The sequence below is a fragment of the Monodon monoceros genome, unplaced genomic scaffold (genome assembly GCF_005190385.1).
Source record: "Monodon monoceros isolate NGI ecotype Baffin Bay Population unplaced genomic scaffold, NGI_Narwhal_1 Super_Scaffold_5, whole genome shotgun sequence".
Classification (NCBI taxonomy): Eukaryota; Metazoa; Chordata; class Mammalia; order Artiodactyla; family Monodontidae; genus Monodon; species Monodon monoceros.
Window position 1 is genome coordinate 32,705,926 of NW_021703782.1, and position 11,895 is coordinate 32,717,820.

An 11,895-nucleotide genomic window follows, 5' to 3' on the forward strand; every position below is an offset into this window, starting at 1 on the left:
ACAGAGGGATGCTATATTGGGGGCTATATAAGGCCACGGTTTTGAGTGTGTTGTACTGTTCCAAAAGCAGGGGAGTTAAATGACATATGTAATCTGAGTCGCTCAGTTCTAAAACTATACTACCCCACGCGCTTTCAGAACCTGATCTTTTATCTTCCAGAGAGTGAAAGCTTTTCCCTGGAGTACTGGACCAGATAAGGAAAGACTTTTCTAAGAAATGCACCCTGCTCCCTCACCCTACAGTAAAGTTCAAAGTTGGCAAGTCCGCTCCCATCACTCCCGAACTTTATCAGGATTGTTAGCCTCTCCCCGAACACCTTAAGGATCACTGGATTTTTTGAGGACAGGTTCTAACATGGAAAACAGAGACCAAAAAAACAGAAAAAATATCACTTAGGAAAACAGAGCTTATGCAGAGAAAATCTATCATTAACTATATTTCGAGAGAATATATATCTCTCTAATATATTTAGACAAAACTACGTGCAGCATGAACAAGACCAAGATATATCAATAAGGCACATTCATAAATCAAAATAAGATCTTGAGAAATTCAAAACTGACAGCATAAGTTTTACAAAAAAGTAAACAATATAGAGTTTGAAAGACAATTTGAGGAGTCTTAAAGAAAAGTGCAAGAAAGAGAAAACAGGAGAGGAAGGAAGTCCACATATCCAAAAATAGCTGTTTTTCATAAGGAGACAACAGAGAAAGTCAGATCACACAATCAATGTCAAAAGCATTGATAGAATCCCCCTCTCTGCTCCTGTTGGTTATTCGTTAGATCTTTCTGGAGACTCACCTGGGAGCTGCTGTAAGCCTCTCTTGTCCTATATCCATCCCACTTCACTGCCTACACTGCATGGATACATGAACACCTGAATGAAGATCACAGCAGGACATGAGAGGGGCTTGTCCCCCATCCCCAAGTGTAGGCAGGGACAGAAGCAGAGAGGAAACCATGTAGATGGGGGTCTGAGTACCTGGGACAGAAGCTGGGATGTTCCTACCAGGGCATGTAAGGGAGAAAAGCCAATCTGCTTGCACTCAAGGAGCTGTAGAGGACCAGAAGCCACTCAAGGTCCAATACTTTGGAGGAAGGGGCTGATAAATCTCAGCTGCAATCTGTTTGCCCCATACAGAGCAGTGGGTTTAGCATTGAAGCTTCTGGGAAAGAACCACAAACACAAGAGGTGTTTCTAAACATAATGGGTTGGCCAAAAGTTCATTTCGGGTTTTTTCATAAAATGTTATGGAAATACTGACTGGTCGGGTTCCTGCCAGCAGCCTTTACTCAGCCCTGCGTGGTTCTCATTCTACACCACCTATACCTGGATCCGTCACCCACTTTCCCTCCTTTCCACAGCCTTGGCTCCCTGAATATCAGTATCCTTTTATATATACTTATTTTTATATATGTATATTTCTAGGTATTCATGTAATATTATATTGTGCTAAACTCAGTCATCGTATCCCTCCCAGGATTTGCCTGTGCTTCCCTAAGGATACTCCTGTCCTTTCCCCAACCAAAGACTGCATCAATAAGCTTGCCAGCTCCACCCTTCATTCCTGTCATCCTTCCCCTTTCTTCATTTGTCCCACTGCATTCAGAAAGCACCAGAACTACTCCCCTTGACTGTCAAAAGAAAACTTAAGTCTTTAGAAACTGTTCCGGTCCCATTAACCAGACCAGAAAGTGGCCAGGAATCTAGAATTTAAATGCCACCCGTAGTCTTTACAATCAGAATAAAAGGCTCGAACTGAAAGAGGGTCGTGGCCCTTCACCTCTTCTGAGGATGTCCAATAATTGTTGGCTATTTTCAGAGAAATATCGGTTTATCATTCATGTACATAATGTGAAATCTCTACAACCCTTGGATTGAAATGGAAAAGCTGGGGAGGGAGGTGGCTGAGAGGCAGCGAGATCTGTAAGCATCTACTAGAAATTGTGAGCCCCCCAAACTACAATGTTTCTCCACGCTCCCTCACTCACAGACTGAATGAAAGTTCCTCCTACAACTGTTTTAGGAGGCATCTGAGACATTCCTAATAGCTCCTCCCTGCTTCCCTGTTCAGTCATCCTGCATCCCACCCCCACCCCCAGCACCACCACCGGTGGGGTGATCCACCACCACCGGCAGCCTGGTCCGCAGAATGGATCTCTAGGTGGGCAGTCATATTCCCTTGACCTCCTGGAGAAGGCCTAAGCGGACCTGTCCTAGCTTCTTTTCTTCTGTTAACTGGGTTTGGAGCAGAACTGTCTCCCCTGGAAGGGAAGGCTGGAACCCATAACCACCTTCAGAAGGCCATGGTTAAACAGCATACTCAGGGGCTATGCTTGTTCCCTCGATTAGGGTTAACTATAAGTAAAAGATTCGGCTCACCCCTTTCCTTTGGAAGGAACATTCCTGGCTGAAGTGCCAAAGATGATTTCAGAGAAAGAGATAAACACGACACACAACAAAGGGCAGCAAAACTACAACCCCGCCAAACATTACAAAATCCTTGAGCATGTGGTTTTTTACAATTTTTCATGCCAAATGGACCCTTGGAACGGATGCAAATTTTAAGGTCAAAGTCCAAGGATGGAATAGGAAAACATCATCAGAGTTGAATCCTAAACTCTAATTTGACAATTACTTACATTTCTGAGCCCCATTTCTTCATCTGAGAAGGGAGAATAACTGTAACATCCATAACCCAAAACAAACACATACTATGATGTGCTGGTAATTCCCAAAGCCACTTCTCTGCACTATCCTTTTCCTCTGAGCTCCAACTGTAACAGGCCAACAATCAGGGAAGCTCCATCTTGCTCAAAGACAATGCAAATTAATTCAAATTTTCCAATGTCCCACCACCCCACCAACTGTTTTCTAATGTCAGGGAATGGATGTCACTAACTCTATCAGACCATACACCGTGTCAGTCACTGGGTTCTATTTTGGTATCAAGTTGCCCCTTTTCCTCTATTTTTTTACCTGCCCTGCTTATATTTCAGTTTCCTCTTCTCACCTCTTCTTTCCTGAACTACTTACAATAGACTCTCATATCCCCCATGGCTAGAATAGTGGTCCTAGTGTAACAGCAACACCTTACTAGTACTTGAATGGATCCAAAGTCCTGACTGAGGGGCAATAAATTACTACATCAAGTGGATTGAGTGCTAGGTATTTGAGGTCCCTGCCCCAGGAGGAAGTACAGCCTGATGAGGACTGTAGGACCACATACAGGGTCACATGAAAATGACCTTGAGAGGCATCTTGCATTTAAACAATTAAATATTGAGTACTTAACTATGTGCCAGGAACTATGCCAGACATTAACAGTCACAAGACCCAGGCCTTGCCTCCATCCCCGGAGATCATTATTCTTGTGTAGTAGAACGTCTCACATGCTCAGATTGTCTAATCAAATATACACTTGATGTCCAAAGTTCTCTCAAAAGTGAACTAATTCCCTGTGCCACCACTGCCCACCACCCAACCACACATAACCAACCTGCTCCAATCACAGTAATTTCCCCCCATCAGTTAATGGCAACCTTCTCTCCAGTTTTTCAGGCCAAAAATATTGGTGTTCTCCTTGATTTTAGTTCTAACAATCTCTCTGATCCACAGTAAAGCCTATTAATCCCTACCTCACATGAATCCAGATATAACCTCTTTCTTGGCCTCCTCTGCTACATTATTACTGCAGTAGTTTTCATACTATAATCACTCTGCTTCTTCCTGAGACCATGCTAATGTGGTCCTCTAATTGAGGATTAGGCCAATTCTATCCTCAACTAGAACCTTATATGCTCAGGAGGTTACTGGCTACAGATGATAGATGGATGGGATGACAGACAGAGGTATATAAACCAATAGACCAAGTAAGGTCACCAACGGAATGAGGTATAAATGAAGGAAGATCTAAAACTGGGCTCTGGTAAACATTCCAACATAGAAATTGAAAGGGAGGGACCCTTCCCTGCCGGTCCAGTGGTTAAGACTCCACTTTTTCTACTGCATGGAGCACAGGTTCTATCCCTGTTCCGGAACTAAGACCCACATGCCGTGATGTGTCAGCCCAAAAAGCCGAAAAAAGAAAAACTGGAAGGGAAAAGAGAAACCAGTAAGCAGAGGAACTGAGAACAGTAGCAGGAAAGGAGGGGAGGAAATCCAGAAGAGTTTTTGGGGTGTGGGGGGGGACATACTGGCAGCCAAGAGGGGAAATATGGCAAGGAACATTGATCACTGCTAAATTCTGAATTGGCCAAGTAAGATGGAAGAATCCAGAGTTGAACACTAGATTTAGCAACACTCATGGCTTATGAGAACAGACTCACATGTATGATGTGAAGGCATGACTGGGGTGGATTCAAGGAGAATGAAAGAAGAGCAGTTGCTGATATGCAAGTGTAATCAATTCCAAGGAGGTTTGTTCCAAGATGTGCCAGAAAAACAAGGATACAGCTGTAAGAGGAAGAGGGGCGGCAGAGAGGGGTTTTTTTTTGAAGGTTAGAGACCAAGTATGATGTTGACATAAATGATTCCTTGAGGAGTGATAAAACTTATGATGCAGGAGAGCAAGGGAGAATTCTGGAGCCCTTGGTGGTTACAGTGAGGTGATGAGAGCAAATGTCCAAGTCCAGGAGATGGCCTTGTAAAAGTCATCAAAACATCGCTGGTGGTTCATATAGAGAAGGAAGCATTAATGAGTTAAGACTTTGAGTATTAGAGAAAGATTGTGCTCACCCATGTAAAACCCGCCAGTGTGGGCAAAAACTCAAAGGGTAAAGTGAGAGCTGGGAAGGGAACGCATTGCTTGGGGTGTATGGAGCGGTCGAAGAACCAAAGCTGAAAGCCACAGGTGGAACGATTTTGGAAGTACGAGGCAAACTACTATTCACGCCGTACGCATGGGGTGTCCAAGGTGGGGCTGAGCTGCTGATCATGTGTGTGAAGAAGGTGCTCTTTTTGAAGACAAGCAGCAAGAAAGATGTGCAGAGAGGTTCTAGATGCAGGCAGCCTTGCGCATGAGGCTAGAGGCAACAGTCCGGTGTGGCATCCTAGTGTCGTTCCAAGATCTGGGTATGTCTGAGGGTATGAGAGAGAACTGGGAAGCAGAAATACAAAGAGGCTGCCCTGAGTGGATGGAAGGGACTCTCTGTTTTGGACACCTCATTTCTCTCAGAAGGTGGCACGTCTGCATTTCCACCTTCTGACCTACCACAGAGGAGCCAAAAGCTGCAGGAACGGCAGGAAGTGCTGTAGCTTCCTCGTGGTGTGGTATGGGGGACTGTGGGATGCCCCTGCCTCACTGATTCCTAAGGAAATCCAGGATGGCTCAACATACCATCAAATCAGGAGGTGGGGCAGGACTCTTCCTCTGATAGGACCCAGCACTTAGCACAATGTGTCCTGCTAGCAGGATGCAGAAAAGCCAGGATGCGAAGAAGCATGACTGTATCCCTCCTCTGAAGGGTGATTCTGTACCTAACAGATGGGAGTTCAGGCCCTGCTGTGGCCCCCCAAGGTGAGGAGGCACAAGGCCCAGGCCTGCTGAGCCACACCCTCCAGTGTTTTCCTAAAGCATCCCCAAAGATCATAGGGGGTCCTGTGGCAGGCACATCCTCCATGCCTGGTGAGAGCTGGGCAGAGAGCCACAGAGCAAGGAGAGGAGAGGGAGGCCCGGAATGAAGGGAATTGACTCAGAAGGGTCACAGCAGCAACACGTGGGAAGCTGAGGTTAATGTGCACACATCCTGCCTTAGGTGGAGCGGGTCCTTCCCATGTATCCCACCTGCCACGTGCCAGCATTGGCTTATGCTGCTGACCAAGTTTTGCAACAAAGGGCTAGGGGCACAGAGATGAGCTGGAACCAAGACCTTCAGGATTCTCAGTTCTCAGCAAAATCAAGAGCTGAGAGAAGACAGGGTCAGAGCCTATGATTCATGCAGGATGTTGTAGAAGGATGAAGCCTTGCTCATCCCATCCTATAACCCTAGCACAAGCCCCACCTTCCAGCTCCCCCTCGGCTCAAGAAGTAAAATCAGAATGAAAACTCTCACAGCGGGGCACAAAATCAGGTATTCACTGCTCCAGAATTGCTGGTAGATGCTAGGGATAGAGCAATGCTTGCTTGGGAACTTTAGAGTTCGCCTCGGCCCTCTGAGATACCATACTGTCGTGGCGAATGGCTCTGACCTTCTGGAGCCCTTCTCCTGGGCTCTGCAGAGACATTTCAGAATTCTACAGAGAGGATTTCAGTCAACCGAGTACCTGCAGTGCGGAAGAATGGCTTCTCCACAAAATCACTTCTCTTGTTAAACACCAAGTCCCAGCAAATAGGGACCGTGGCTGCTTTGTTACTGTACCTCCTCACTGCAGCCCACGCAGGGAAGGCAACAACCACAGGATGCACACAGGAGTAAACCCCAAGGCGCTGCTGCTTCCTGCACCTGTGAGAGGGGCTGAGCCTCTGCTCCTCACCATTCATCCAAAGCCTGCTGCTCCACCTGCTCCACGGCACAGGCCTGGGCTGTCACAGAATGAAGGACAAGAGTGGTTCCTGTGTCTACGGCACGGACAGGAAATAAGGGAGGACAGCCGTGAGGGTGGGTGGGGATGTGAGGAATGAGCACAAGGCAGGCCTGTAAGGTGCTGGGGGACGCAGAGGACCAGATGCCTAACGGGGCTTGTGGAGGACTGTCCATTCCCATGCGCACAGACAGTGAGGCCAGGACCCTGAATACTTGATCTGGATGAGAGCGTGGGGAGGAAAGAGGGGGCCTGAAGGAGATCTCTGTTTCCAGAAGGAGGGGTGCATGCTGCCAACTGCCCCCCCTTTCCCGCCTTGTCCCCCTCCTCCACTGTAACTTCTCTGGGTCCACAGCTGGGCAAAGAGCATATCGGGGGCTTTCCAGAGTGTATCATTCCCAAGGTCAAGCCCCACACAGAGGCCTCAGGGGCAGGGCCCTGGGCAGGCAGCCGGACACATGGGAATCCAGACAGTGGGAAGGGAAAGGAAGCCAATCTCTTGCAGTAAATACTCTTGGCAGCTGGGGCGCATCAGGGGAGAGGGTCAGGGGAAAGTGAGAGGCCAGAGCAGAGTCTCACACACAGTCAAAGACACATGCGTACAGACACCTAGCCACACAGACACATACACAGGAGGACATAAAGTCAACAATGCCACTCAGAAGCTAACTCAGAGTACCCAGAGACATGTTCAGGAAACACACCTACATAGACTCATGAATACCCTGAGTCAGACATGCCCCAGCAGACTCTAGCACCACACACATGCAGACAGACACAGCCCATCTTGCAGGCCCACAAACACAAATGCATTCCCAATCCATCCTTCCAGCCTTTCTCCCCGATAAAACTTCTAGGCCACCTCAGGCCAGGTCTGTTTATTCACCTCTAAACTCTGGTTAGTAATTTATGTCCCATTGCCTGTCCTTTAATAAGGACAGTCTTGGATCCACGCACACACCCCTGGTCTCAACAACTTGGCTGTGTGCTTTTAAAGGAACGCCACGGTCAGCAAGTCAGTCCCCTGCCCTCTTCAGCAGCCCCGTCCTTCACCTACACTCCCATCCCTACCCCCGGGAGCGTCCCCAGTTTACCGCAGGCTCCTGACCCTCAGTCTCTCCGATGCAGCAGAAACAGAATCTAAAGGAAGAGTAAGCCAGACAGACCTACTCTGTCAAAATCCCCCTCAGGAAACTGTGAAGAACCAGCTCCTGACTCGTCAGGAAGGAGCCCTTGATACAGGGCATGACCACATGTGTCGCTCTACCCCAAACTTCAACTGCAGTCCATGCCTTTCAACCCTAACCCTAACCTCAACTCCAGCCCCATTCACAAACAACTCTAAAACCAGTCCTTCAAGTGAGACCCTCAGAATAACTGTACCTCATAAAGGTAATGCTGCTGGGTATTACCCAAAAGATGTTTACATGGCCAGGTAAGTTCAGGATAGAAAACTGCGATATTCCCTCTCCCCAGGAGCTAGATGCCTACTTCCCTCTAGTCGATCGCAGCTTCAGGGATCATATGGCCATTTATAACTCTCAAGTGCAGAAGGCCAGAAAATGTCCAAAAGCTCTCATCTAAACCAGATCAATATCACACAATACGCATAAGGTTAAGTCCCTCTCCAGACTATCTCAGAAGCTTAAAACTGACCCCCAACACAAAATTTATCTCCTTGACCCATTTTGATCCCAATTTTAAACTCAAACAGTATCCTACTCCAACCCTAACACAATCCTAAACTAAGATGCACTAGCTCTTTTTCTTTTAAACATCGAGTTAGCTTTATTGAACAGTTCATGAATTGGGCAGCATCCCGTTTAGCAAGTAGAGGGGAGCTCTAAAAGGCTATAGAAAAAGAGAGGTTTTTAAGAGTATAACAAGGAAGTCAAAAACAAAAAAAGATTATTTCAGGGTTAGGTAATCTATCTATAGGGGATGAAGGGATCTATGTGCCAGGTTACCTCATCTTCCTTTGGGGGATGGAAAGGATTACCTCACTGGTGCGGACCAGAAATTTCCACACTGATCAGTTTGGATTACATTCTTGGAGAAGGCTGTAACTTCAATAAGGTCAGGTATTAAGTCTTCCTTTTACCATAAGTGACTCCATTTTGGGCCTGTCATTTCTTTTTTAACAGGGAAATGGTGCCAGATCAACTCAGATAGGACACCCCTACTCCACCCACACTTCAGAGCGCTGGAGAAGAAAGCAGACTTTTATAGACCCTTTCAATTCTCACCATGTAGATACGCAGATTCTCCAGCTACTATAGGTGAGATCTACAAGATGCACTAGCTCTTATCAACAGGAACCATAAACGCAATTCCAAATCCTACTTTAACATCACCGTGATTCCAGCCCTATGCTTACCACTACCTACCTCCAATCCGTAACCACTATGTCAGTGCTGTTCCAAGCATAGTCCTAACTCTAACCCTGTCCCTAGGCAGCCACACATTGAGCAATGTCTGCAACTACGCTGGGCACACAAATATCACACACTTCTGAAGGTAATGGGTCATCTGCAGTCCAGGAAGCAGTAGCTCCCTCAGTAACAGCTGCACAGTCATCAGGGCAGCTTGTCCCTGGTGGGCTTAGTGCTCAGCTGGGAACCCAGGAGCACCAAGGCACCCAGGCCCTTTGACCCTTGTTACACATACAAGCGTACAGGGGCCCAGCTCACCCCAAGCCCTGTTCTAGCCCAGCTTCTGAGCTGAAATTCCTGCCATACCCCTCCCCGGCTCCTGCCTGCCAAGCTGCGAGCATCTGTTGCCCTGAAAGCCCCACCAGACAGGCACAAATGGGCCTGAGGCCTGGAGCTGAAGGGAATGTGGCCTCTTCCCAATGTGGGCAATTCCAGACTCCTGCAACACCCGCACCTAGGACCTCCACCCCGGAGCCAGGCCCAGGTGCCCGTCCTAAAGAGGTAGTGGGTCTGCCGACACTGGGGGTGAGTAGGGGTGGGTTAGCACACCTCCTCTCCCCGGCTCCAGGGTCTCAACCTGGCGTTAGGGTGTGTTCACTCTGCGCTCATCCGCAGAGGTAAAGCTGAAGTGAGCCACGTGCACCTCCCTCACCTCTCACCCTCGGCACCAGGACCTCCGGTGTAGCAGTCCTCTGTACCTCGGCCACCGCAGGTACTGTCAAACACTACCTAGGCTCTCTCGAGAGTTCACACCAAGCCAAAGCCTTCACCCAACAGACTGGAACACTTAGGTGGATACTCACAGGTCAGATGTGTAGCCATCCGAGTCTCTGCGTCCCCTTCCTTACCGTCTACATCCAGGCTGGCCTGAGGACAAGAGAGGGGCTTGGTTCAGGGCTGCAAGCTCCAGAGACAAGGTGAGTCACTTGCATAGAATATGCAAGTGTAGCAAATTAAGTTCAAGTTAAAGACATTAGCTATTTTGTTTTTACCAAAAATACTCTAAATTGAGAACACCTTCACAAAGTCAAATGTTAGTAACTAATCTTGGTTTCCTAGCAGGCAACTGAAGAGCTATAAGTACTTCTTTTAAACAAGATTGCTACCGGAGCTATAAGTCTCTATGGAGCTATGAAGTCTCTAATTTGGATTTTGTTGGCAAAAATATCTATTCAGTTTTCAATAGTTAAAGATGATTGCTTGTTTATACACAGGCACCTATGTAATCTAATCAATTTGGGTGCACTGGCTGTACAACCCAGAGCAAGACCAAGATAATACTTCTGTATCAAGGTATACTATTATATACAGATTGTAAGACAAATATAGACACGTTTGTGGAAAATAAATAAAGACACACAATAACATGTATACTAACACATTTTTGTGCAATTTGACCAAACACCTAAACTGAGTACCATATTCAACACTAGGTGTCAGGTCTATTCTAACCTAGGCTTCCATAATGCCACTAGGCAAACAGCAGTGGCAAAACTTTCATCACACCATGGCACAAAAATAACCATCCCTCCCTGTTTCAGTTGACAATTCCCCACCACAAGGCATTCTTTTTGGTAAAAAATGTAACTTTTTTTTCTCCTGGACCAAAAAAACCAGAAAACAGGAATCCCATGGTAGAGTTGTGTAGGACAGAACCAACACTTATCCATAAAAAAAAACAAAAACAAACCCCAACTAGATCTCACCATTACAGAGAAGGCACGCTTGAAAAGCTAACGGACGTTGTGGCTAATTATAATCTCTGTGTGCTAACATGATCATAAAAATCATAAATACAATTTTTTAATTCTACAAGAGGATGTTTTTTAGCTATGAATTACAATAATAAGAGCTATTATTCAAGTTTTTTTCAGCAGGCTACTTGGGGCCTGGACCTATGAACAAGAGTAAGTTTCAAGACGCTAGTTGGAATAACTTAGCTGGTTCAGGCCACTGAAACCAAACCAAAACCAAAGAGCATGCCTTGCTGACCCACCCTGGGGTCAGGTACTGACTCCTTTGGCTTTGGGACATTTCAGTGGGGAAGTCTGGGAGGCAGTACAGCTTCCTAGGAGGGCAAAACCTATCAGCTGTTTGGTGAGGAGGAGTCCCTATCACCTGAACCAGGACTTCTGAGTTACCTGTACCCTAACCACAACTCCCTTCAAAGCGGTGATTTTTCCAAAACTACACATAACATTTCTTTCACTGTTCATTATTTAGGATGAGACTGGCAACCAGGGAGTTAGGGGATTTGCGTTTTTTCTGGAGATTATACTCTTAAACCATGGGTAAACCATGGGGAGGTTTGAGCATGCATATTTTCATTCGGCAAAATGTTAAATCAATACTATGTATTTTTTGAATGAGATATAATTCACATACCATAAAATTCACCATTTAAAGTATACAGTTTAGTGAGTTTTAGTATATACCAAGTTGTGCAACATTACACACATATAATTCCAGAACATTCTCATCATCCCGCAAAGCAACCATATAGACCCATTAGTAGTCACTCTCATTCCTCCCTTTTCCAGCCCCTGGCATCTCTTGCTGGTGTTTTTTTTTTTTAAGTGAAGTGGACAACTTTTCCTGGGCATTGTATTTTCAGTTGCATGTAGCTTTATATTTTTTCATTAAATTTTAACAGTGAACTCAAACCATTACTTTATAGTATTCGGAGATTAAAAACTACCCTCTTGTATATACAAACTATTTTGTCCCCCAAAACACTATTTTGTTTTCTTTTCTTTATACATAAAAATGATTTTTCTGTCTCACTGGATCTTAAAAATACCATTTTTTCTCAAATTCTGTTCTTGTACAAGATGAGAAATTAAATACCCCCCAATATTTAAAAAGTACAGAGGAGCAGAGTCCTTATTACTGTGGGGCCTCATGCTCTCCCTTCCACTCTTTAACAGCTACAGTTGAGA

At 46.0% G+C, this 11,895-nt stretch overlaps 1 long non-coding RNA gene across 1 annotated transcript in view; it reads right to left on the bottom strand.

Moving 5' to 3' along the window:
* Positions 1-5,083: 5,083 nt before the first annotated feature.
* Positions 5,084-11,895, bottom strand: part of LOC114883779 — a 36,717-nt gene continuing 29,905 nt past the window's right edge. Inside the window, exon 3 of the long non-coding RNA XR_003790672.1 lies at positions 5,084-9,823. This is a non-coding gene — a long non-coding RNA (uncharacterized LOC114883779). The remainder of the gene's footprint in view (positions 9,824-11,895) is intronic.